This window comes from Oenanthe melanoleuca, chromosome 3 (genome assembly GCF_029582105.1).
Source record: "Oenanthe melanoleuca isolate GR-GAL-2019-014 chromosome 3, OMel1.0, whole genome shotgun sequence".
Lineage (NCBI taxonomy): Eukaryota > Metazoa > Chordata > Aves > Passeriformes > Muscicapidae > Oenanthe > Oenanthe melanoleuca.
This window is the reverse complement of record NC_079336.1, coordinates 10,512,045-10,537,333: the sequence shown is the minus strand read 5'-3', so window position 1 is coordinate 10,537,333 and position 25,289 is coordinate 10,512,045. Positions and strand designations below refer to the sequence as shown.

Sequence of the window (25,289 nt, the reverse complement as noted above, 5' to 3'; positions counted from 1 at the left end):
ACAAATAATCTAGAACATCACATGACCTAACCACTGCTTTCTTATAACATTGCCTCTGAAAGGGATCATTCTGGTAATAAGTAAGATCTAGATTAGAATTAAAATTAAAATTAATCCAACTCAATATTGCTTTCAATTCTTTGCTGCTCCTGCTGTGATACAGTTGCAATGTACTGCCCAGTTAGCAGCAGCTTGCAGTCACATAATAAAGAACTATGGGCAATCTTATTTTCACAGTGAGTTTATTTTAAACTAATGCAACTAACTCCATGATTTTTGCTTCACCTCCCAAATTACAGACACTGATGGCTTCATTATTGAACTAAAAAGCACCTGAGAATTACTTGAAATATGCTGACCAGAATGTTAGACATCACATAGCAAATAATTATAGGGACAAAAATCATGAAGAGTCTGAAAATTGGAGGAAAATTATTCATACAGTGTATAGTGCTGTAAAACATGAAATAAACTACCAGGTTTTTTAAAAAAATAAGTAAACAACCAGGTTGAAAATTCAAAAATAAAAACTATGCAAACAGCAAACATTTATTACTGCTATATTATTCCCAATTTGGATAAACTAACAAGTGCGTGAATATTTTTCAATAATCTCCACAGACACAGATACCTCAGGCAGCCACAGACCAATAAATGTAACTAGAGATGTTTAGAATGCTTATTTCAGACATGAGTTTTGCAAAGTAGCTGCTGCATTTAAGTGTTCTTAAGGCTTGCTACACACTTATTTATGGCAGTCACACCTGACTATTCTCCCTTTAGCTTTGTTTACTTTTCCATCAATGTTGAAAAAGTCAAAAGAGCAAGTAAAAATATTAAAACTCTCCTTCTCTTGCATAACAAGATACATACATAAGATAATAAGCTATATCTTAAATTTAAATATAGTATAAACAGAGTCACCCTTTCTAACTTTTTGGCAGGACTCTCGTGTGGGAGGAAACAGCTGCTCTGGAAGAGGCATGTCCCCCTGGAAAGGGGCTGCTTGGTGCAGCAGAGAGCACAGGACATTCCAGGGATGCAGGAGTAAACAGTGATGCAGGATGGTCAGACAGGTCAGACAGGCAGGATGGTCTGACTCGAGGCAAAAGTCAGAATGGATGGAAATTTAACAATAAGGGCTACCCACAGGGCTCCAAGAGGGAGTGGAAGTCATTCAGGGAGGCCCATGGAAGAAGAAACATTTCAAATAGAGTCTGATGTTTGGCTAAACCACCTAAGATGGTTCTCACAGATAAATTATTTTCAAGTGCATAGAGTTCTAGGAGGTTGAGAACACCAACCCTCCTCATCTTCCTCTCTTCATCCTCCCACATCACACAACTAAATCAATCCCCAGGAGCTCCTTGAGGTCTGACTGGGGAAAGACCCACGAATTCTGTAGCAAGTATACATGGAGACAGGATATGCTACAGAACACTTGTTTTGAAGCTTAACTTTCTTTTCTTAATCAGATAGAAAAGAAACAATACAGTTAGATCAGTATTAATATATTACCATTTTATATTATGTATTTTAATAAATATTTATAAATTAGCATTTTCAACGATGCTTCAAATTAATATGCTGATATTGCATAGCTGTTTTTCAGTGTGGCAGTACATTTTTCATCATTGAATGTGAAAAATGGGTTCTAGATTAATGGTATGGGTAAATATGTTTTTCACATATCTAAAACTCAGTTAAATGTAGAATTCACTGCAACAGGAATCCCAGACATAAATTCCTTAAAAATGACAACTCATTACTAAGTAGTTCATAGTTACCTGTTAAGCTTCATGATCCAAATGTGTACTCCAGCTCTGCATGCACCTAAACTTGAAGCTATTACAAAGAGAGGGGTTCTTGTAAAAGAAACATTGTGTAACTGCTTTGCTTTTGATAAGATTTTCTTAAACTATCTCTCTGATACCAGGTACAATGCTGTGTGATGTATTTTGGGGAGAGAAGCAGGATTTTGAAAAATAGAGATGCTGGCAGTTAGAAAGATGTGGGCAGAGAACGGCACTTATGTTAGGGGCTAATAGATGCAGGAAAAGATGGTATAGCATTAGAAATGGAGAGATTTCATTGCAAATGAAATTTTTGTTTAACATCGCTTTTCTCTGATGGTTCTTTTCTGTCGGTTCTGATTTTATGTCCAGTAGCCCACTTTCTGAGATGCATCTCTGCTCTTAGCAGTGCATCCTGCTCTTGTAATTATGGTCCAAGAGTGCTGATTCACTGCTGTTTTCTCAAACTAAATCATATTTAAAAGTATTACCTCTGAAATAAAGACTATTATATGAAGTCATCATGTCTCAGTGCAGTTTAATTACACAAAGATAACTATCTATGTATCCACCAAGTTGCGAGTACATAAGCAAGTAAACAGTTCTCCATCTACCCTTCCCACCATTTTTAGTAGAAAATACACTCATATCACAGCATTGAAGTGTATTGTTAATCATACAGATCTGTATGACAAACATTAATAATAAAAATAATGATATAAATGAAAAGCTGAGTAAGATAACGTGGTGTCAAAAAGGTTAGGTAGCATCTTGTTTGCTCTGATGTATGCTGGTTAAATTAAGAAATCCATTAGTAATAAACCCACTAAACTAGCTGCAATATGTGGCCTTTTCCTCTGTTTTTAATTTCATGATTTGCTATTACTTCTGCAGTTGTGTTTCAATTTTTCCATGTCACCAGTATAATATTTAGCTAAGAAGAATCACTCACAGATCAAATAAGCAAACAAAGTCCTGTTGGAACATCTCAAGAGCACATGACCAGCGTGACTTCACAGGAATTATTCTGTGCATGTAAAAGTTCTGCCTTGAGCTAAATGGCAGAGGAAAGCTATGTTTAGGACATTTGTAGAAAATGAAATGCTTCTAAGTTTTGTCATTCCTATCCTTCTAAACACCCATTATTTACTTGAAGCTTATATTTCTCAGGTCCAGAATGTCAACCTTTTATTTCTGCTTGAGCAAATGCCTCAGTTAAGAAGAAAAACTGGAACAGCTTCTGTGGGAAATAGCCCACTGGAGTAAAACCTGGGCTCATGTCATTTAGCTTTAGACATTTCATTTAGATGCCTGAACTTAAATATTTCTTTTCTTGACTCTTGCTAGCCAGATTCCCAGCCTGAATAACCCTATTACAGTTTCTTTGTATTTTCATTTACATGAAAGGAAATGCAAGCAAACAGACAAGCATTTAACTATCAAATGTAGGATCTAAAGTTAGCCATTGCACACACTCCCCAGTTGTGACTGTATTATACAACATCAGAGATGATGTTACATAAATGGCATTTTCTTTGCATTTCATTCCACGAGCCTAAGAAATTGAAGATTAATAAATGGCCCCATTAATGAAAAGACTGAATTATAATTTATTTGGTTTGACACAAACAGAGGTGATCTGAACACAAGAAATTGCTACCTTTCAAAAGGAAGAAAAATTGCATTTATTAGTAAAGTAAGTACATTTTGTTTTTTATATATTCTTAAGGGCATTATTTAAAAACTGAATGAGAGACGAAAGTGAAAGATAATACATATATAAAATGTCATTTTCATGTAACTATATATAGCACATTAAAGAAGCAAGACAATCTATAGTCATTTTGAAAGTGATAAATCAGCCACACTCGTTTGCTGTTGAGCATCAAGAATCTCACCCTTTTCCAACTGCAGTGTGTTGCAGCAGCTTCATTTAATCACAGAGCCTTGAAGCAGCTCCCTTCTGCCAATCCTTGCAGCCGCATTGCTGCTTTCAGCTCCCCATCTAACAGACAAGTACATCTCAGTGTGCAAAAACTGCACCAAGGGAACAGAAGGAAGAAAGAAAATCACTCCATCAAAAGGCCTGGCAGAATATAAAGCATACAGCTAGACATGTAGATATAGATTCAAATTCCTTCTAATTATATTTTTTCTGCTCTTGATTCTTGTAAAATATGTACGCAAATATATTCTCAGCAAGTATTGAGCATAAAAGAGAGGGGAAAATGCAAACCCCAAAATGGTATTCTGCATTTAAAGTGATGTCTGCAAAACAGGAGATAGTGTTAAATTAATATATATATATATATATATCATTACCAGTAAGCCACCTGCTGAGATAGTGAATCCTCTCAGAGACTACTGTGTCTTTTAATATTGAATTGTCTACTCTGAATCTCAAAGGAGGGAGAGAAAAAAAGGAGAGGAGGATCCTTGATTTCATTAGATTTTGAATTTCCCTCTGGAGATGCCTATCTATCTCCCTTGATAAGATCAGAGTCTTAGGGCCTGAGTTGGCTTCTTTCAAAGGTATAAGCAGAACATTCAGGAGATTGAAAGCCTAAAGAAAACCCATGTAAGTCATGGAAGACTTTGTAAAAGAGCAGGTACCCATGTTGTTATGCTATTCATTCATAAGCTAAGAATTCTGTTCATATGATGGTAAAATAAAAAATGCATGCTTTCAATAGAAAACTTTGGGTCAGACCCTGACTTTTTAAAATTGCTGTAGCTCCATTATGAGCATCATGTTATTTAGGTTAAAAAATCATTTGAAGTTGCAACAATTATTTGGCAACAGTAAGTTTCATTTGAAAAATCCAGAGAACTGCATAGCAAGAAAATGGAAAATTCTACCATTATCTATCTTGAGAAGCAAGTGTAGTGAATGTAATTCTCCACAGCCTAAAATACAATATTATTTGCATAGATAAAACAATGAATGCTAAGTGGCTGAAAATGCCAGCAATCTGAACTTTTACAACCAACTTACAAAAGCCTTAAGGAAAAGCATCCAATGTAGGACAGCACCATGCAAGACGTGTCATAATAGCACACACTGGTAATGTCATTATTACCTTTCTAGTGATAAGGCTATGAATAGAATAAGAGGTAACTCTTATTATTTGTTAATCTACCCCAAAATGAAGCTTTTTCATGGGCATTTTTGACTAAGCAGTAATAATGCAAGTGGAGAGGTTTTACACGTATATACACTCTTCAAATCGGATTTTGTACTGTTTCTGTGATGTAGTACATGTAAAAATAAGCCCGTTTTCTAAAATAATACTGTGGAGTTCCTCTTTTTTTGGATGAGCATCTTGTTTTCAAACGCATTTGAAAACACAGTCTAAGTAATGTGATTTTATATGGAATTACTTAAATGTAGACAGGGAAAGTTTTACATGAAAACACACTACATAGTATTTTCTGCCTAATCCACACATTTTTTGTGGCTGATGGGAATTCTGCCATTGAATTAGATAAAAAAATACGACATAGAAAAAGTCCTATTTAAATGTGGTTTAGCCACCTTTTTTTTTTTTTTTTATTATTCAACCTATTATTTCTGCTTTTTGAGGGTAAGCAAATGTTCAGGTTTTTGCAAAGGATGACCCCGAATGATGAGGAAAAAGGCATCATCTCTAAATCCCAGTCATACAGCAGACAACCAAGCCTGAGGTAGCTTTCTACCAGCTGCCTGAAATTCTGCTACCTTGGCAGCTGAGGAAGAACACAGCAAAACCCAGCTAAGACACCAAGTAAATACCTCAGTTTCATGCCACCCCAGAGATCTGCACTTCCACAGCTACGCTGCTGCCACTAGAAGAGTTACAAAGATGACATGAAGTCATGCAGTAACTGCAATATGGGCAAAACCAAAATAGGTCACACAGAATTAAAGTTGCACTGTGATTGTAAAAGACAAACTTATAAAGAACTGAGCAAGAGACAGAAAATATAAGGAAACAATGTGGTTAAAACTTAGAAGCAGATGTTACAGTACTCTTTCATTATGCTAGAGATGATTATTAATGATCTGCCAGGCCAAGAAAGCAATGAGGTAGCAAAATATGAAGATGACAGACAATAATTTAAATTAATAAAAAAAATAAAACATGAATTTCAGAAATACCCAGTGAAGTGTATCATATCCTGTTTCTTTCTGCTAAGCCTGGAATGGAACTAATTTTTTAGCATTTTCAGGCAGTATTTTTACACATCTAGAAAATCAAAATGTGAACTGAAGAGAGGGGTGCACTAGGATATTTGCTGCCTTACACAAAAAATGTAATTGTGGAAGCAAAATTGGTGACTTTTGCCAATCACAAAAGGATAACTTATGAATTCAATTGTCTACATTAGCAAACTGAAAATACTGTCACTTCCTGTACATTTGTACACATCAGCTTGTGCTATAATTTAATTCTTCGGGCATTTCAACAGTAAATGAAGAACTATTTCCAGCTATAACTTATTACACAATCTTCATGCTTTTATCTTTCTGAAATAATAAGTGGATAGTTAAAAACAGGCACGGCTTAATTCACTCTTTTTTGTATATGTCATTATTTTGCCTCCCTTTCACCTCCATCTGCTTTCTGCAGTGTTGTGCTTAGGACATGCTAAATATGCTTAATTTATGTAAACAGTCAGTGACAGAACTTGCCATGCATGAGAGTAAATACTGATGTATGTGCCTTAAAAAGGACCTACAGTCAGTTACATGCTGTGCAGTGTCTTGTGAAGGAGCCCTGATCATTTAATCCAATCACAACAGCAACTACTGCAGTGGCAAAAATGAGGGCAGGGCAGCATCAGCTGGGTTTTAGATTGAAGGGCAATACCAGCTGAAATTCACATTTCAGAGGCTGAACGATGTTTTAAAGCTAAACTATATAACATTAACTTCCCCGATGGTATGAGAAGCTTGTGGACAAGATCGCACCTGCACACCCGTGTGACAGCCACGGGCGGCTCCGGGCATGGGACACACCTGGAGCCATCACCTCGTGCGAGCGAGGAGCCAGGTGGGGATCGGCCTCTTCTCCGGGCAACTGGCGACACGAGGACATAGCGCTAAGCTGTGCCACGGGATGTTTAGGCTGGACACGAGGAAGAAAATCTTCACAGAAAGGGCGATTAGATAACAGAATGGACCGCCCAGGGAGGTGGCGGAGTCACCATCGCTGGAGGTGTTAAAAGACTGGACGTGCCACCCGGCGCCATGCTCTGGTTGAGAAGGTGATGTTTGGTCACAGATTGGACTCGATGATCGCAGAGGTCTTTTCCAACCTAATTGATTCTGTGATTCTGTGATCACCCCGCGCTGCCGGCGCTGTCCCAGCACGCAGGGCGCAGCACGGCTCCACGCGCGGAGCGAAGCAGCCGGCGAGCGAAGCGCAGCTCGTGCCGGGCAAGGCACGGACGACGCCGGGCACAGGCAGCCTGCGCTCGGCTGCGAGCGGCGCCGAGGAGGCCGGGCCGAGCGGCCGCGGTGCCAGCGCCGACCCGCCGGGCTCTGCCCCTCAGTCCGCACCCCTCAGGGCTCTGCCCCTCAGCCCGCACCCCTCAGGGCTCTGCCCCTCAGCCCCGCCCGCGCCGGGGCTTCCCCCGCTCCCGCCCGCGCCGCGCGGGCCCGCGCGCATGCTCGGAGCGCGGGGCGGCGCGCGGGGCGGCGGTCCTGCAGTGCGGGGCGGCGGCGGGCGGCGCGCGGGGCGGAGCGGGGGCGCGCACACGAGCTGCGGCGCGAGCGGCGGCGGGCGCGCACCGAGGCGGCGCCGCGTGTCCCTCCGGCCCCAGCACCGCGCGGGACCCCGGGCCCTGCGCCCTCCTCCGCACCGCGGACAGACCCCGCGCCCGCTGTAAGTGCGGGGAGCGACCGCGGGGGGACGGGGGGGGATCCGGGCTCCGCACCCGCGGGTGCCGGGCTGCCCCGCGCGGGGCTGTCCCTGCCGGGAAGGCGGCGGGATGGAGGCGCGGCGGGGCTGAGGCAGCGCTGCGCGGCCTCGGTGTTGCTCCGCGCTCGGAGATCATCCTCACCGGGACAGCTGGTGTGCGCGGTCCGTGTGCGGGAGTTGTTCCTCTGGCGAGGTGGAGGAAATCGCACCCGCGGCGATTTGCCCTTAACTGTTGAGGGATGGGACCGAATTCCCCACCGATCCGGATATGAGCACCCACAGCATCCAAAGGAACAGCTGAGCTGTCGCGTAACAATTCGCGCTTGGAAACGCTTTGGTGGAAGAGGGAGTCTTTGGCGTTCGTGTTCGTTTGAAAAGGGATAGCGAAAAGGGCGTGATTTTTTTTTTTTTTTCCAGTAGGGAAAGGAAAAAAAAAAGAAGGGAAAAAAGACCGTGCGAAACCAAGCGCCAGAGCAGCCCTCGCAAGGTCATCACACCACGGGGGAGGCAAAAGTGCTCCCGATCCATGCGATCGCTCCATCGCTTTTCATACTGCCTGCAAGGGATGGTTTTATCATTTAATTTATTTAAAAGGCGAGGTGTTTGCAGGTGGTAGCAGGGTAGGTACGGGGCGGAGGTGCGGCGCTCCTGCTATTTACTAGGGCATCAATCGGAGTGAAGATGGAGGTGGGAGGAGATAACAAAAGCTGGTGTGCGATCCTGGGCATCTCCCACACGAAGGCGTGAGAAGGAGGAGGGAAAGGAGACGGCAGGAGAGAGAATTTCATTTCCAAAGATCAAAACAAAAGGTGGAGCAGGTTGAGGCAGATCGTGAGCAGCCGGGGCGGAAAGCGAGGGAGGCGATTTCCGCGCTGACCCGAGCGGAGCGGAGCGCGGGGGCTCTGCGGGGGCCGGGATGTGCGCGGCTGCGGAGGAAGGGAGGGAGCGCGGGCGGGGGCTGCCCGACCGGCGCAACTTGGCGCGCCAGCATCGCTTGGAAATAAGCTGCTCGCACCCGGAGAGAATCGCTGCTTGTGGGGGCGAGGGGAGGAACGCCTGCCGGTACCCTCGTCTTCCGTGCCCCGCCGCGAAGCACCGGGTCCTGGCCGCGGGGTGCGGGGCAGCGCGGCGCTCAGCGCTGCGGCGGGGACGCTTCCCCAGCGCCCGGGGTGCCGCGCCGGGACACGGGGGCTCAGCGCTGTCGGGGCGCTGCGGGTTTCAGCTCGGCTGCCAGAAGGGACCCCAGCGCTGCCGCCCGTCCCCGCTGCCCGTGCCGCCGGCTCTCCCGGTGCGAGGCTTTTCCCGCCCGCCCGGGGGTGTCCCCACGCCCCGGAGTCCCTCGCTCTCCCCACTGCCCCCACAAGGGAACGCCTCCCTCCTCCCGCCCCAGCCCCTTCCTGCATGAAGCCACTTGCAAGGTTCCCCCCACCCCAACTAAGCATCCCGTCCCCAGTGCTATGAGCCCTCCTCTGTTGGGTGCTCCCCCCGGCGCCTCCCTGACTTGCCCCAGCCCGGGCTGGCTGCTCCGGCCCCCGGCGTGCGGGGAAACCGTCGGGGATTGGGAGGGAAAGGGGAAGGGGGGGTTGATCTTGCGCAACTGCAGACCCTCCGCTTGCCCTGGAGGAGCCTGTCCAGGGTCTTTTCGGGGGTGGGACGGGGCTCTCGCCTTCCCCGGGCGAAGGGCAGCTGGAGCCGGAGCGGGCGGAGCTGCCGCCGCCGCGCAGGTACCGCGCTCCCGAATCCCGCACGACCCGGAGCAGTGCAGCACGGCGGGAGGGGGTTTACCTGCACCGCCAGGCTTTTTGGCTGACAAGCAAATGTGCAGATAACAGAGTGATGAAAACACCTGCCCTTTTCATTAAAATTGAAGGGTGATTACTTGGGAATTAAAGCCATAGCCAAATTTCAAAAGGCCAAATGTGTGAATAAATTCCGTGTTCTTGTACAGAAGATGTTAATGTAACAGATGGGTTTAAGAGATACAGGTACTTCTCCCAGTAATTCTACTGGCAACATATTTTTAGCAACGTTTTGTTATGTGTGCTTGTGGATAGGCATTCTTTTCCTTCATATATTGGAAAGTTCAGGCTCAGAGGTATCACTATCTCTTTATGAAGAATAAAAAGATGGACATATTTTATAACCAGAATATGATATGCAACAGATTAATCACAGAAAAATAAGTGTATGTGGAAGCTTAGTCTTTGTAGAATAGGTAATCACTGGCCCTTTCAGAGTGCGTACTTCCTAGTAGTTTTTTCTGTGACACATTTTCAGAGTCATTAGTTTTCACTGCTACCCCATTACTTGACAGAACGCCTTTCTTTTTTTAAAGAACATAGTTCATTTAAGAACATCAGTTTGCTTGAAAGATCTTCTAGTACAGTGTCCAAACAGCACAATCCATTTCAGGTTTGTGGACTGCAATCAATTCTAATTAAAACTTTAATTATGTTTTTCTCCATTCAAACAAAGCATGAAGTAGTCTGGGGTAATGTTGCTGTCAAGGAAAAGTAAGGAAACATGTTCTTCATATTGGTTATATGTTATGCTTGCCTTTTAATTAAGGACTGAATCCTTAATCTTGTTATTTATCCACAAACTTTTATGGCATAGGGCTGCAATATTTAACCAGTTTTCTAGGTTGCCCTGTCTTCTTACCTGATTCCAAAGTACACCTGCACACCACTGCTTTTTCGACGTGCTTCTTGTTCTGGAGCATCCAGCTATTGCCAGCAGATCAGTTTTGTCATCAAGCAGCATCTACTCCGGAGTATCACAGCGTTATGTAACCCAAGCACAGAGCAAATGCCGGAGATGTCTCTGCCGCTCTCGGTCCCGTTGTGAGCCTTCTCCTGCTGTACTGTACCAGAAGAGTCAGAGCTGGTACCACCCCACAGCACCAGCCAGAAGGGAAACTCTGCTGTGGCCAGGATGGTGAGGCCAAGTCTACCAGGATGTGATGGGGCAGAGCAGAGGAAATCAGGCTGGCTGCGCAGGATGGAAGCGGTGCAATGCTGCTGGCTTTGGTGCTGTTTGGAAAAGGCGCCACGTGTCCCAGGGTGTGACATCCTGCTGACTGCAGCATGTCTGGGGTCTGGGGGCACCCCAACACGCCTTCCAGCAGGGTCCTGCTCGAGACCTGCAGCACCATCATGCTGCTACAGGCCTCTTGACTTTTCTTTCTGTCTATACACTCAGTATAGCTGCAGAAGGATCCAAATCCAAGGATGCAGTTTCCCATAACAAACACATGGACGTGGTGAATTTTGTTGTGGGTCATCCCATAATTGTTTACATTTCAAACAGTCCTGGTTCTGTTTTTCAGTTTTGGAATTGTAATGTTATGTCTGTCTGCACAATGGATTCCTTTTTTGTATTGTATCTGTGCCTTATGCTCCCATTTTAGGTATTCAGTTCTGTCAATCTTTGCAGATTCCCATAGATTTCCAGAATTTTATGTCAGCTGGCCAAAAAGTGCTGGCTCATGCTCTAACTGAGAATCAAACAGCAATGTACATCGAAGACAGAGTTAGAAAATTTAAAGTATGGTAGACAGATTTGGTTTTAAAGTCCTTGGAACTGAAATACACAGCACTTACCCTGAGAAGCTGTGCTCCTCATCTGTGATGTTAAACATTGTCAGCACTGGTCCTCATCCTTTTGTTTTTAATAGTTATTGTTTTAGCAGTGTGCATGGGGGCTAAATACCCTTTGTCATTTGAGTGGTCTGTAAAGAAGCTTGTTTCCAGGTGGGTTTGATTTGGATTCTTTGGATTCTTTGCTTTCTTTAATTTTGTCTTACATTAACAAAGAAAAACACTGTGTGATTTTCCTGCATTATTTCTCATGCCTAAATTTGGTTCAGATTACATTGTAATGAGCCTACACTATTTCCTTTCCCCATTTTCTTTTGGGTCACTGTTATCTGCATTTGCACACCTTTTGCCATTCTCTACATCCTCGGGGTTTTCATTTCTTCCTTCCAAGTGTAATTTTGTTCCTTTTTTTTGTGCACATTCGTTGCATCTTTGGATCGCTTTCCACCTTACCAATTATCTTTGCTGCTTATTGCTTTCTTGGGAAAGACCATGGTTACCCCATAGCTTCTCTCCATGGCATCTCTGAAAGCTCTGTGTGGTACAGGAATACAGCACCAGCAGGGAAGGCTGTGAGCATTTGCTGTGCTGGAAGATGTAAGGATCCAGATGGGCTCCCATCACAGGGCGGCGCTTTCTTACCTCAGCTCCAACTACTGGTCTTTATTCATAGAGAGAATCTTATCTTTTGAATTTTATACTATTGGTCTGAGAATAATAGCTATAAACCTTTTCTCAGAAAATTAAGCAGATGATAAAAAGGATATTTGTTCATGGAATACAAAATCTCGGAGTAGTGCTACAATTTTTTTTTGTTGCTTTTTACGTTATAAAGTGCTGAGAATATATATTTTTTAAACTATATGGATGTTAGCCACAGGGTCTCTGCTTTCAAGAGCTCTTCCACATTTGGATGTGAATGTGACTGAAAGGACAATAATACACTTGTAGGAAATTAAAGCAGATTATTACAGATGGTCTCATAGATGAAAGTTGAAAAAAAGTAAGTAGTTTCAAGGAGACAGTTGAAGGGGAAGAAGATAAATCACTTGATAGTCAAATTCACTGATTTGTTTATAAAAATATCAGTCTGTTTTTCTTTGTGATTATTCCCCTGAGGAAAGTAAGAAACAGAATATGTTCAGTAAAATAGCTTGTAAAACCACAGCTAATTGAAATAAATTGTGCTCCTTGGGAGTGAAAGGACAATTGCATCTTTTTTTGAACTAAGCATGATGTGTTCTAAAATTATGATAGCAAGGACAAAGGAATACACATTACAGATATTATTGAACATTTTCCCCCTAAATAAAACCCATGAAGTTAAATATATAATCCCAGACTGTAAAATTTAGTGGAATGTATTATAAGTTGCTCAGTTTGACTGTTTTGAAAAATCAGAAGTTTGCTACATTCTTGAGTTTGTCAACAACCTACAAGCTTTGAAGTAATGAGAAGTGATAATTTGAGATTACCAAGCGGGTCTTTTAAGATAATTATAAAAAATCACTTATTAATAGAAAGATTATTTTAAAATCACTTTATCATCACAAAGCCATTTGAGGAAGATTTTCTACACAATCTGTATTAAAAAGACTGAATTGATGTGCTGGAAAAAAGATGTAATGGTGATTCCTATAGCTTTTACACTAATATAAATATGAGATTAAAATTTTTGATTAAAGTTTTTGATTAAAATTTCCTTTAATCACTTTTGGCTTAAAGTAGATTTAATTTTAAATGATTGATGATTTCAGAGTAGAATAATTGTTTTTATGCAGCACTATTAAATAAGAGAAAATATAATTTTACTTATTTCATGTTCACTAACTTAGACTTTCTCAAAGTTCTTTTATGAAAAGATCTAAAAACTGAGATCCATAATGATAAGTCTTACAAGTGATGTTGAAAAATAAAGTTTGTTTAACTCCTGATGAGTTGAATCAACCAATATAATATCAACTACTGGGATTACTTTGGTTGCTCAAACTTTGTACGAGTCAAAATGTATACTCAAAAAGTAAACAAGTTGTGACAGTAATTTACTGAGTTTTTAGACTAGTAAATATAAGGCTCTAAAACTTTTGATGCAAATGACTTTTATTGCTTTTAACTTCTAGCTAAATAGAAAGTTGTGTGTTAGAGATGAAAGCTCTTAGGTTCATAAATGTTTAATCTACAAGGGAGATTAATGAACATTTTAACCATGTCTAGCAGAGGCCATAGCATTTGACTCAGCAATGCCTTTACTTTCCTTTTACATATGAATTTGGAGGAGGGGAAAAAATCAGTCTTGATTTAAAGACCACGGAGAATGGAAAATGTATCTCTGTTCTCTCTAAACTTTTTTAGTAATTAATTATCCTTAGTGTTAACATGTGTTGGTTCTGGACTTAATTACAGGTTCTTGAACAATCAATCGCCAAATTAGTTGGAAAAAAAAATCTTAAATAGATCAGCTGTTGAGTCTGGTGTGTATAGAGTGCTTATGACTTGATTTTAATATCTGAAAATATTTTCACAAAGGTAATATGTTACTGATTTGTTTTTTAAATGAAAGCTTAGTGTTCCACTTCATAGAAAACATTTTTACTCAGAAGTATATATTAAGTCGTTCACTGTAAGATGGAATCAAATGGCAGTGAGGAGACGTGAATCTTATCCATTTTGTGGAATGCATTTGAGAATATATGTGGTTTAATTAGACTTTATTCAGAATGGAGTAGTCTAAAATTAGAAACTGTTGTTTATAAAAGCTCTTACAATACAGCATATTTCTCTGTACTCTTATCTGCTATATTTAGAAAGACAAAGTAACTGAAGACTCTCAGAGAATGAAATCTGAGATACCAGTTAGTAGTTAGAATGAAAATGCTTTTGTTTTTTAGTAGAAGTTGGTATATGTAGAGGAAAAAGTTAAGATTTTCTAAAGTTAGTGAAAGTGAACATTCAAAAAAGTTTTTAGCACTGAAAATAAAATCAGCTTATATAATGGATAATGCTGCAAAAAGTTATTTGTGCAGTTATTTTTAACATCCAGCACATATCAAGTCAATTTCATTACAGTCAATGTTCTTTCCTTACACCAGAATATATGCTACTTTTTAAAGCAGACAGTTTTCCTTTTAAATATATATTTTTAAAACCATACAAATGAATACCAACATTTGTGAATGTTCTTGAAATTTGTGTTTTGAATGCATAAAAACCTTTCAGTTTGGAAGACTGATCAGCCTGAAAAGTGGTTTAAGTTTGATGCATGGAACATCTGATGGTACTGATGATTTTTGCAAATCAGACTGACTTTTAGACTGCATCTTCAAATTTCGAACAAAGTTTCATCTGGTCTTTTTGGGGGAGGAGGTTGGATTTTGTTGTTGTTTTGTTGGGGTCTTCTTGTTTTGTTTTGTTTTTTTTTTAATCTGACTTGGATATGTCATATCAACCACATTGTAAGGTTGAACAATGCTCAACAAAGAGCTCCAGTTGACTTGGAATCTCATTCCTGCCATCCATGTGGAATGAGAAAATTTAGAAGAATAGTATGAAATCAGTATGTTACATGTTTAACCTTGTTAAAACTTTATATCATGCATCCTTAAATATAGATAGTCACATAATCCATATGCATAAATATTCTTGCCTCTTTGTGTCAGTGAAATCCTAACAATATACCACTACTATTGAAATGCCAAAATGCTTAACAGAAGTAGCTTCTAAGACTCCATTTTCCTCCTCAGGTTTGGTAAGAAGACCACAAAGTAGCCTTGATCATTCTTCATAAATAAGTTTTGTTTGCAAGAGTTGTGCCCCACGGTGGGTGAGTTCTTAGCTATTTAGTTCAGTGATTATTGTTCATTCATTTTCATTCCTGTTTGGGAAAATGGAAGGTTGGAAGGGGTTGTGATATTTTTACATTTTTCTCAAGTGTCTGCCACAAAGAGGTGCTACTGGAACACAGATCAGTAAGTAACAGTTGTTTCTGCATGGTTTAAGAGGTGAACATCAATCAGGCTTCCCACTCTGTTAGATGAGAACGTAATCCTGAAGTGTCAACAGGTACTAACTGCCTCATGTCTTATCTCATCCTTAGCTTTTACTGATCCCTCTTTTCCTCCCTCTCTGGCTCTGCTTTCTGTCTTTGATTCTGCTCCAAAGGTCTCCTGTTGCCTGAGAGCCTCCCTCTCCCTGACGATACTGGCTGTGCATGTTTAACCATGGTGGATGCCTCCTTCATCTTGCATTTTAGCTGTGGTTTTGTGTTTGTTTTTAGAACTGTGAGCTTTATAAAGCAAGGATCTGGCCTTTGCACATGTTCAAGCATGTGCAGCTGTATGTACAGTGCTATATGGGTAAATATTTTTATTAAAATTCTAACATACAAGATATATACTGTACCTACAACCTGTGCAGAAAGATAGAGTGCATGTACAAGGATTTAATGGAGTGACTTTGAGCCAGTCCAAGCCTGGTAGCAGCAACTGGGTTTGGCTTCTGCAGAGGTAATTAGGGTACATTCATACGTGTTCTGCTTCCCTTCATGGGGCTGTTCACAGTGGCAAAGCCAGAGAGTGGAGAGCTGGCTGAGGCACACACTGTTCTCCAGGTCTTGGGCTGCAGTTTAAGTACACCCTAGAATATGTCCTAAGCAGCTGGGTTTGTATCTGGATATCTCTAGATATGTCCAAAGTATCTGGTATTTTCAAAGAGCAGTCTGTAAGGAGTCACAGTACAATGTAAACAGATGTTGAGTACAGCTGTGTCCTTTCTGTGTGTCTGTCTGCTCTTTCTGTTGAATTGCTCTCTTCGGTGCCTTAGCTCTGTATCATAGTGCAAGACCCAAAATATTCTTGTAAATCTGCAGAGTAGAAACACAGCCTGTGTATTTCTCTTCTTTTTTTTTTTTTTTGTTTTTCAATGCATGTGGAATTTTGGGGTAGGAAGATTCAATATAGGAGATTGAAAATGTTACAATCATTTAGTATTACATTCTCTGTGGTTTTTATTCCTGCATAATGCTATAAATAGTTCTATTGTGCGTACCTATCATCTAATGCCATAATGTCTGTGTTGTCAAATTGCTTAACAAAACCTCTCAGTGCAAGTCCTTCAGTTAAAAGCAGTTTGCTTTCTTAAGATGAGAATGAGCTAGAGAACTGTCGGCTAGTTACTTCTGTTGTTTGTAAGACGTATTATTTTAGATTACCTTCTTCAAATATTTGTGTCCAACTGTAGATTATTTCATCATGTACAACTATAAATAAATGAAAACAGTCTAAGAAGGTTCTGAATTGTTGTGTGAGAAATCCATGGTATATATAAAATACAAGAGTAATTTTTATTTCAGCATCAAATGCTATCATTACTTGGTATTACTGTTTTAATGTTGGCGAAAGCTAGTCAATTTAAAATAAAAAAATAATACTGCAACTTCAAGCGCTTCAAATATATGAAGAATAACTGTCTGACTGTGCCTTGAGTTTTAGTGGGTGTCTTGCATTGCACAGTCGGCTGAGGAGGAGACAGAGATATTTTTTAAATTGCACTTTCTTTCCATATAAATTGCAAGGTCTTGCAGTATGTGACTCATTTCAGCTGCTAGCATCTCCCTGTTGCCAACAGGAGTGTATTAGTGAAGACCAATAACAATATATCAATGTCAGCTCATCTCCAGATAAAAGAAAGAGTTCATGAAATGTTCAAGGTTGTTCTGGTCTTATATGTAACAGAGATAGCTGGGGACTGTAATTCTTGTATTGCCCAGTAAACCCATCCATTTACTGTTGGTAGTATTGATATATTCAGAAGGTCTTCAATATCTGTAGCTGTGTGAGGCAGCTAACACATTCCCTTATTTTTCCAACTCTGCATTTTGTCGCTCTAACTTACAAGATTCTCAATTCTACGAAGACCTACACAGCAGCTTGCAGCCATTTCAGTCTTGTACTTCTGTTTTCCTTTGAAAACACCTTCAAGAAGTTTGCAGAAATAGGCGTTTTTGGTTTGTTCTGAATGAACGAAGTTACTGGTATCACTCTGGGCACTTGACTAATGAAGTATTCTTGCATTAACATTGAGTCTAAGAGAAAAAAAGAAACAAACTAAAAAGGTAGCAGATACATGCAAGTTACAAAAGCAGAGTCATCATCTGACAACTGTGCTATGCTTCTTTGCCATGCTTCAAAAATTTAAATTGCAGTAAAAGTGATTTAGACTCACTTTTATAGTGGTTGTACAGTGAAAATAAATATGTGCCATCAGTGGGTAGTGGCATTAGCAGCACTATTGACAAATACTGACATCAGGAAATCTTTAGGAACACATGGAAAGATGGCTTGATAGTCATTATTAAAAATTACCATAGAGTTAAATGTGAAGTGGAGATTTCTGGATTAATCCCTTCCTGAAGTAACTGGACCAAAGTCCAAGGTCTATATAAATTTATATTAATATAAATTTAATATTATATTTATATAAATATAAGGACTCATTCTCTGAGCTGATCTTCCTGATCCCTACTGGAAAAAATTGGATCAAGGAGTGGATTTGAATAGTGCAGAGTACATGCTAAACCAAAACACGTCTGTGAGTGACTACATTTCAATACATGGGGAAATCTGTTGCTTTGAACACACAGAGTTGACTAGAAATGTAGGTGTAAGTGTTCAGCAAGCTCTGAGCCTAAAGAAGATGAGACTTGGGGAAAAGGAGAAGGTGTGATCATGAATCATGTCAGAAATGTAGGCAGGATCAGATCTGTGAGGATTTCTGTGTAGGGAGATTCATTATAAATGAATCAAAAAGCATGGGGGAGCAAGGAAAAGGAGTAGGATAACATTTGAAGATAGCAGGAGGCAAAGGTGTCAACATCTAGGAAACACTGAGGAGTAGAGTCTCTCACAAAAAGGGTGATTAATATGAAAAGTACTAACATGCATCACTTTCTGTGATTTTTTTTTTTTTTTTAGGTGTTGTGAGAAAGCATCACAGGGAAAATTTGAATTTGCAAGAAACATTGAATTTGATGATAAATCCATCTGACTCTTGCCACTTTTCTCTGAACTGCTTCTTGTGATGTAATGACAGACAAGCTGTATCAGAACTATACTAGGGCAGAAGCATCTGAGTTAAGTGCTCAGAGGAAGCCCCTACTGAACTGCCAATGACTACCTGAGCTGTGATAACTTTTGTCATACTGTGTGTCAGATGGGTGGTAGATGTAGCTATTGGAGGAAAGGAAGGAGAATTGAGATGGTTTTAGTCACATACAAGTCCTAAAAATGACCACAGAAACACCCCCAGTGCAGGCTGTCTTTGGCAGTGAGCTCTGTGTGGGTGCAGGAGAATTTGCTCATCCAAAGGCATTTGGGACGTGAAACTAAGTGGGGAGAAGGATTGAAAAATAAAATGTGAAGTATTTGCATAAGACTTTATATTTTCTCTCATCATATGATTCATTGATCTTATGACTGAACAGCTGCTCTTAAAAATTCTGCTTTTCTGAAGTAAAAACCTGTTTGGAGAGCTGATTTTGTAGAATTTATGTGACAAGTTGCTCATTGTTTTGCATTTGTATTTATGTGCCATGTAATTTTTCACTGCTGATGTCAGTTTTGAATAGGATATGGCAACTAAAATATTGGCAAAATTATGGAATCTAACATGATTTCATTCACTTAGAATTGCGTGATGATGATGCAGAAGACAGAAATATACCTTGTCCAAGAGCTTTTACAGAATTGATGGCAGAGCAGAGGATGGAATCCCAAACCCTTATTCTCAGAGAATGTAGACACTATTTTATGCATGTGCTTCATGACAGAACATGAAGTTCCTGTCATGGGAGCTCAGTTAGCACTGATACATTTAAAGAGACTCTGCAAAAACCTCAGGCATTTTCTAGTTGTTACAAGTCAAGGTGGAAAAACATTTGGCAACTTATGTAAATTTTTCACCTCTAATTATTTCAGTGCCATGCATCAGTAAAGGCCAATCTCTGCCTCAGAAGAGTTCTTCACACAGTTGTGATACCATTCCCCATTGATGATTGTCTTCTGTCAGAGACAAGTAGTACAAGATTTGCTGGAGGGGTGACCATATCTGAGTTTTTAAAAGAGAGAAGATGCTGGATTAGACATTTGGATGAAAGCAGTGTCCCGTTGGACTTCTGGTGTGACACTGGTGTGCTCCAGTCTGTCTGGGCAATGTCTGATTGCCCCAGCACAGGTAATCTCTGCTCCTGGCAGCAGGAGGGGAACATGGCACCAGCTTGAGCTGAGCTCTCCCTCCAGCCCAACCCAGCCTTTCCTGGTAGGGCTCCATGGTCACATCTGCTAGAAAGGGAAGTTTTCCCTGTTGCCTCACTTTCCTATTTCCTTTTTTTTTTTTTTTTTTCTTTCTTTATTTTTTGTGGCTTACCTCACCCAAATGACCAATGACCCTTTTTTTCCTTTTCTGGATTAAGAGGCATGACCAGTTTTTTCTTATCTGCTTTGGACACAGCCACACAAATCCTGGGATATACACAAGATATTAGGCAAGGAGTTCTTTCCAAAAGTGAATATGGTTCTTTGGAGAGTATAACCCTTTTTGGCAGCAGAACTGCATTGAGATTGAAATCAGTGTGTAATCATCCCATGGTGCAAAGGGAGCAGTAGAGAGCTGTGATCATTTCTGAGGCTTGTCTTTCCTCTTGGCTCTTTGAAGTATTTGGGAGGAAGCTAAACATTGCAGTTTAGTAATATTGGCAAACCTTATAAATTGTTACAGGAGCAAGTGCTTATTTGTAGTTGATGAACTAAAAATTTAACAAATTTTTAAAATAATAACAGTAAGTACCAAGTAATAAAAATAATAAATATTGTATTGTAAACCTTACATTTAAATCATTAGTATCAGCAGCAGTCTAATTTTGGAATGTTAATGAAGTGGAAATAAGCAGGTATTTACATGTCTCCCAGTTTCCTGTGCTTTTGCTGGTGCTGTCTGTTGGGTGGTGCTGTGATAATGATGATCCACTTGGACTAAATCTGATGAGAAGTGAACTGCAGAGCATGGACTGGGCTCTTTAAGCAGATAGTGAGGAGGTGCACCTCTCTGTTATCTCTGAGTTTTAATTACATTGAATTAATTACATCATTATATTGCATTTACAAACAATTCTTATGTCAGTTTCAATTATTAGTTCAGGCATAGTCCTTGACATATTTTTTTCTTTTTAGGCTTTTTCATTAAAAAAATACAAGTTTCAATATGCTTATTGCACATGCATGCAATGTTGTCAAAATATTATGAAGAAATAAGGTCAGTCCAGTTTCTCATTTGCAGTTAAAGTTATCCTTTCAAAAGAAGCATGAGACTGACCCCTGTGCTTGTACCATACAGCTAAGTGGAAAAGCTCTCCTATAATGTAGAGACAAATTCCATTTTAGACAGGCTTTGTAGCTTTTCCCCTTGGACATTAGCAATACCTGGAGCTCAGTTTGACTGTGAATGAACAGAAATGTGATGATTTCTCAGTACAGTGCAGAGAACAGGCACAACCAGTTGCATTCTGCTAATCCACAGGTTGTGCCTGAGATTTGGCACTGCAGTAAGCCTTGGCAGGCGTGGTTATTATCTGCTCTTGCTTGTTTCAGAGAGGCATGGGTGTGACAATGTAAAGACCAAGACCTGGTAAAAGTAGTGTTTTTTAAAGTACTAGAGCAGAGGAAATGAAAGGTATGTATTTTTGTGGAATGGTCCATAAGTTACGTGCTTTCTGTTTTTTCTTTGAAAGATCCCTTACTTCTTTGGCTAGCTGTGGGTGATCATTACTTCCCATTTATTATTATGGCAAAATATATTAAAATTGGAGTCATTTGAGCACCAGTCATGCTGGATGTAAGCCAATTCAATTCCATCAGGCTCCATCAAGTTGTTATTAAGTGCTGTCCAAGTTCACATTATGGAAGACAAAAGAAGAAAATTTGCCATGTGTAAGAGTTGGTTATACAATTTTTTTTCAGCACATCAAGACTTGAGCTCATACAGTAAACTTTCCATCTTAAGTGTGTATTCTAAAAGTAGAACTGCAAAGTCTGGTTGTTTTTTAACAAACAAACTTGCCAGCTTTACTCTGCTCCTGTAGCAGACTATTCAATGGGACTTTTTACCACTCTAAATGAAAAATTTAAATGTGTGCTTCAGCTGTAGTGGGACTTGGCTTTGGCTGGAGCAGCCCTGCATCCCCTGGCTAGCTGAAAGGGCTCGGTCACTTGATACTTCACTTATTTTTTCTGCCAGAAGCACTTTGACAGCACATGCCCTAATGTGTCACTGCTGTCTAACTTGTTCTCAGGGGAGTAGATGAACAAGCAGGGAGGAAATGATCATCCTGCCTCTCTTCCCAGGCAGCTTGCATCGATTAGTAGGCAAGGTTGCTCCCTGCACTCTGGCATTCCTGCAAGGATTTTCCTTATCTATCTTTCAGTCAGCCACAATCAAACCAAGCTGCAAGTAGTGCAAAAGCAGAATATGGCTGGTGGGAAGTGGCAAGCAGCCCTTCCTATGGTGAGCAGATGAAGTAGCTTTTCAAAAAGATTATGATGGAATATAGTCACTAACTTACTCAACCTGTCTCAGTTTTTTTCTCCTGAGTTTATCAGATGATTTCGGGTTTTTTGTCAGGTGTAATCTCCTGTGCATCTGTATTGCATATATTACCTTATGTCTAGACTGCTTTTGACTGGAATACATGTTTTCTTGGCTGGGAAGTAGGAGGTGTGGAGTGAAGCACAGGGGATGCTGCTGAGGTCCTGTTTCTGCACCTGGTGTGGGCAGAGCCAGCCAGCATCAGGTGTCTGCCTTGGGCAGGCTGGGAGAGCTGTCCTGGGGACAAGCCCAGGAGCTGGGGCAGATCTGAAACCCAGTGCAACTCCCCTCAGCACCCACCATTTAGTGACAGCTGGTGCCTGCCATGGAGATCCCCCAAGAGAATGCAAACCTGAAGACTGCACTGGCAGCTTGAATGATGGCACCTTTTCCCCTAAGATATAAACATCCCACATCAGTTATGCCCAGGTCACAAGTTTAACCTTGCATTTTCCTGAGGTCTGTGTGAACCTTGGTGAAAACATTTCATGCTTTCCTGGGTCACACACAGACTTAGGATATTGTGCCGTTATCTCTGCTCTGGAAGTTGGCTCTGAGAGAGCCTAACTTACATTTAGCTACACTATTCATAAAGGAATTTGCACATCTACCTCTGACATTTGTGCAGAACTTCCATATGGTATGGAGTATATAAATTTATAAAGTATTCAGCACCAATGTGTGTAGCTTGTGTGGGAATTTAGGGATCTGTGGGGATTTTTTTAAAAGTAGATTTAATTTAATGTAATTTAAATATTTAAAAAAGGATTCTATAGCTTACTGCAGAATCCTTAACTCTTTTGATTATTTTTATGTGGTAATTCTCTTTCCAAAGAGAATGTTTTGGAATGGAACAGACCTTTCCACTAGACCAGGTTGCTCAAAGCCCCATGCAGTCTTGAACTGTCTGGTCTTGAACATACACAACTTCCCTGAGCAACCTGGTTCAGTGCTTCACCACCCTCACAGTAAAGAATCCTACTACTGATAATCCATTATAAGAATTAATAAATAATATTAAACTTATTACTGTTAGAATCTAGGTCTATGTATCCTATACCTTCTATAAGGGAAGCCTTATAGCAGCCTTCCAGTACCAAAAGGGGTAAAGCTGCAGAAGGAGTTTTTACAAGGGCATGGGGTGATAGGACACGGTGTAATGGCCTTAAACTGAAAGAGGGCAGGTTTAGATTAGATTTTTGCAAGAAATTTTTCACTATGAGCGTGGTGAGACAATGTAATACGTTGCCCAGAGAAGCTGTGGGTGCCACACCCCAAGAAATGTTCAAGGCCAGTCTGGATGGGGCTTTGAGCAGCCTGACCTAGTGAAGGGTGTCCCTGGCTGTTGCAGGGGTGTTGGAGCTGGATGATCTTTAAGGTCCCTTCCAAGCCAAATTATATGATTCGATGAAAAATGAGAGCCCACATCTCTTTAGTACAGTGAATAGCAAAGAGAAGTTCTCCTGTTCCTGATATTCTTTGGGAAATGCTATTCCAAAATAGTTCCATGTGTAAGTACTCTTAGTCTAGGAAATTATTATTCATTGGAAACATAACTTTATTAACAAGATTCTTTTCTGAAGAATAAGGAAGGAATGAGAACGTTGTCATATTGAATTTCTCAGGAATGCCTTGTGTAGTTCATATCCACTACCGATTTTAATTTGAACTATTGTTCAAGTATAGGCATGTTCATAATGATTAAATCATTAGAAACGTTTGAAGAAATTGCAGAAACTTGAAAAATGGCAGTTACCAAGGCAGTAAAATTAGTTCTCTATATGTAAGATTAGAAAGCTAAGCCTGAGACTGAAGCCAGCTCCATAAATGGCCTTGCTGCACGCCATGTTCCTACCCACAAAATCCAGGATGCAATTACCTGGCTTTATTAGGCACAAAAGAAGAGCTGTCCCAGGAAGAAATTACCTCATCCTGAGGTTGGAACTAGGACAAAATTCTCTGATCCTGAGAAAGGTGTATTTGCCTTTCTCAGGGTTTCCTTGTTGCTCTGAGGCAATTGGTGGTTAATTGGTGGTTAACATCTCCATTTTTATCAGTGGCACAGTCAGCCTCTGTTCTTTTTCCAAAAGCTCAGCTTTGTCTGAAATGCCACCTTGTGACCCGTGGAGCTGGCTGCTGGGAAGCAAAGCTTGATGGACAGCTTAGGCTGTTTCCAGGGTGTAGGAAACATTAGGAAATACTGACAAGATCAGTGTGATGAAATAAATAGTATTCTCCAGCTGCTCTTTGTCTTACTTTGAAAACATTACTTTTTATGGCCACAGATTTTCCAATGGGAAACACTGAATACAGTTCAGGATCAGCTTTATCTAGGCTTCCACTGGTCCTAACTCCAAGAAACTTTTTGGTTTCTTGTGCTGTAACAGTGCTAGAATTAATTCTGGTTTCTGACAGAAAATTACCCTGAAGCAAGTGCCTAAGGCTGCTTACTTAGTGTTGCATTAGAGGTCCACATCAGCATTTTTGATGCATAAATAACTGTTGCATTACATCTCTATCTAATATCTCAAGTATATCATTTGGGGCACATTTAATGGTATTTTGTTATCTAAAAAGTGCTCTGTCAGAGCATACCACAGGTATCTAGGTGGTGGATATAGTGTTGCTATTTATATCTCTACAAATATTAATAACACTGTTCTTCAGAGAGAGCTATAGTCATAAACCTGTAAAATAACTCCCCACAGTTCATCTTGATAGTCTGTTGAAATTGGACTGCTCTGACTATACCCCCTTCAGGCTCACTGCCAATCTCATATTTTATCCTGAAATTCCACAAGGAGACACTCAAAATAAACACTACACTAGCAACTGCTTGAATTATACTTAAGGCAGTAGCAAGCATTGGTTTCACTTTAGCCTCTCTGTGGCTTTCTTGAAAATCCATGAAGTTTGACCTTTTGAATATATTTTGCTCTTATTTATCTCCCTTGTTGACTGCAGTAGGAACTGAGTGAGCATAGCTGAGAAGGGAATGGGTATATCATAGATGCTAGCTTGTTATGACTAAATTATCCCTGTTAGTCCCATGTTGCCCAGCACCAGGAACTTTATACAGTGCACATCTCCTCACTAGCTTGCTTTCAGCAAAAATACAGCTATTAGATTTGCTTTTGAGTTTTCTTAGGAGGGGAAAAAAAAAAGAAAAAGTAAACTAGAAATTGCAGTATTATTCCAGGCACCATTTCAGATGTTCAGCTTTTTGTTCTGCAAATGCTTTTTCTTTGCTTCTTTTGAAAATAGCTGATCTTGTAATTCACTATTAAACCCTAAAGGTGATCAAAATAGCCCATCACCAAGGTCAGTATACCCTTGAATCAAACAGGTTTGCTAATTTTAAA

General features: G+C 40.6%; 1 protein-coding gene across 2 annotated transcripts in view; it reads left to right on the top strand.

The window, feature by feature from the left end:
* The first annotated feature begins 7,466 nt into the window (after positions 1-7,466).
* The window catches only part of VSNL1 (visinin like 1), an 83,642-nt gene continuing 65,819 nt past the window's right edge, over positions 7,467-25,289 (top strand). The window contains exon 1 of one of the 2 annotated variants that reach the window (XM_056486733.1): positions 7,467-7,660. The gene's annotated coding sequence lies outside the window, so the exon portion shown is untranslated. Of the gene's footprint in view, positions 7,661-7,733; positions 8,506-25,289 lie in introns of those variants that run through there. The other variant, XM_056486734.1, reaches the window with a different exon arrangement.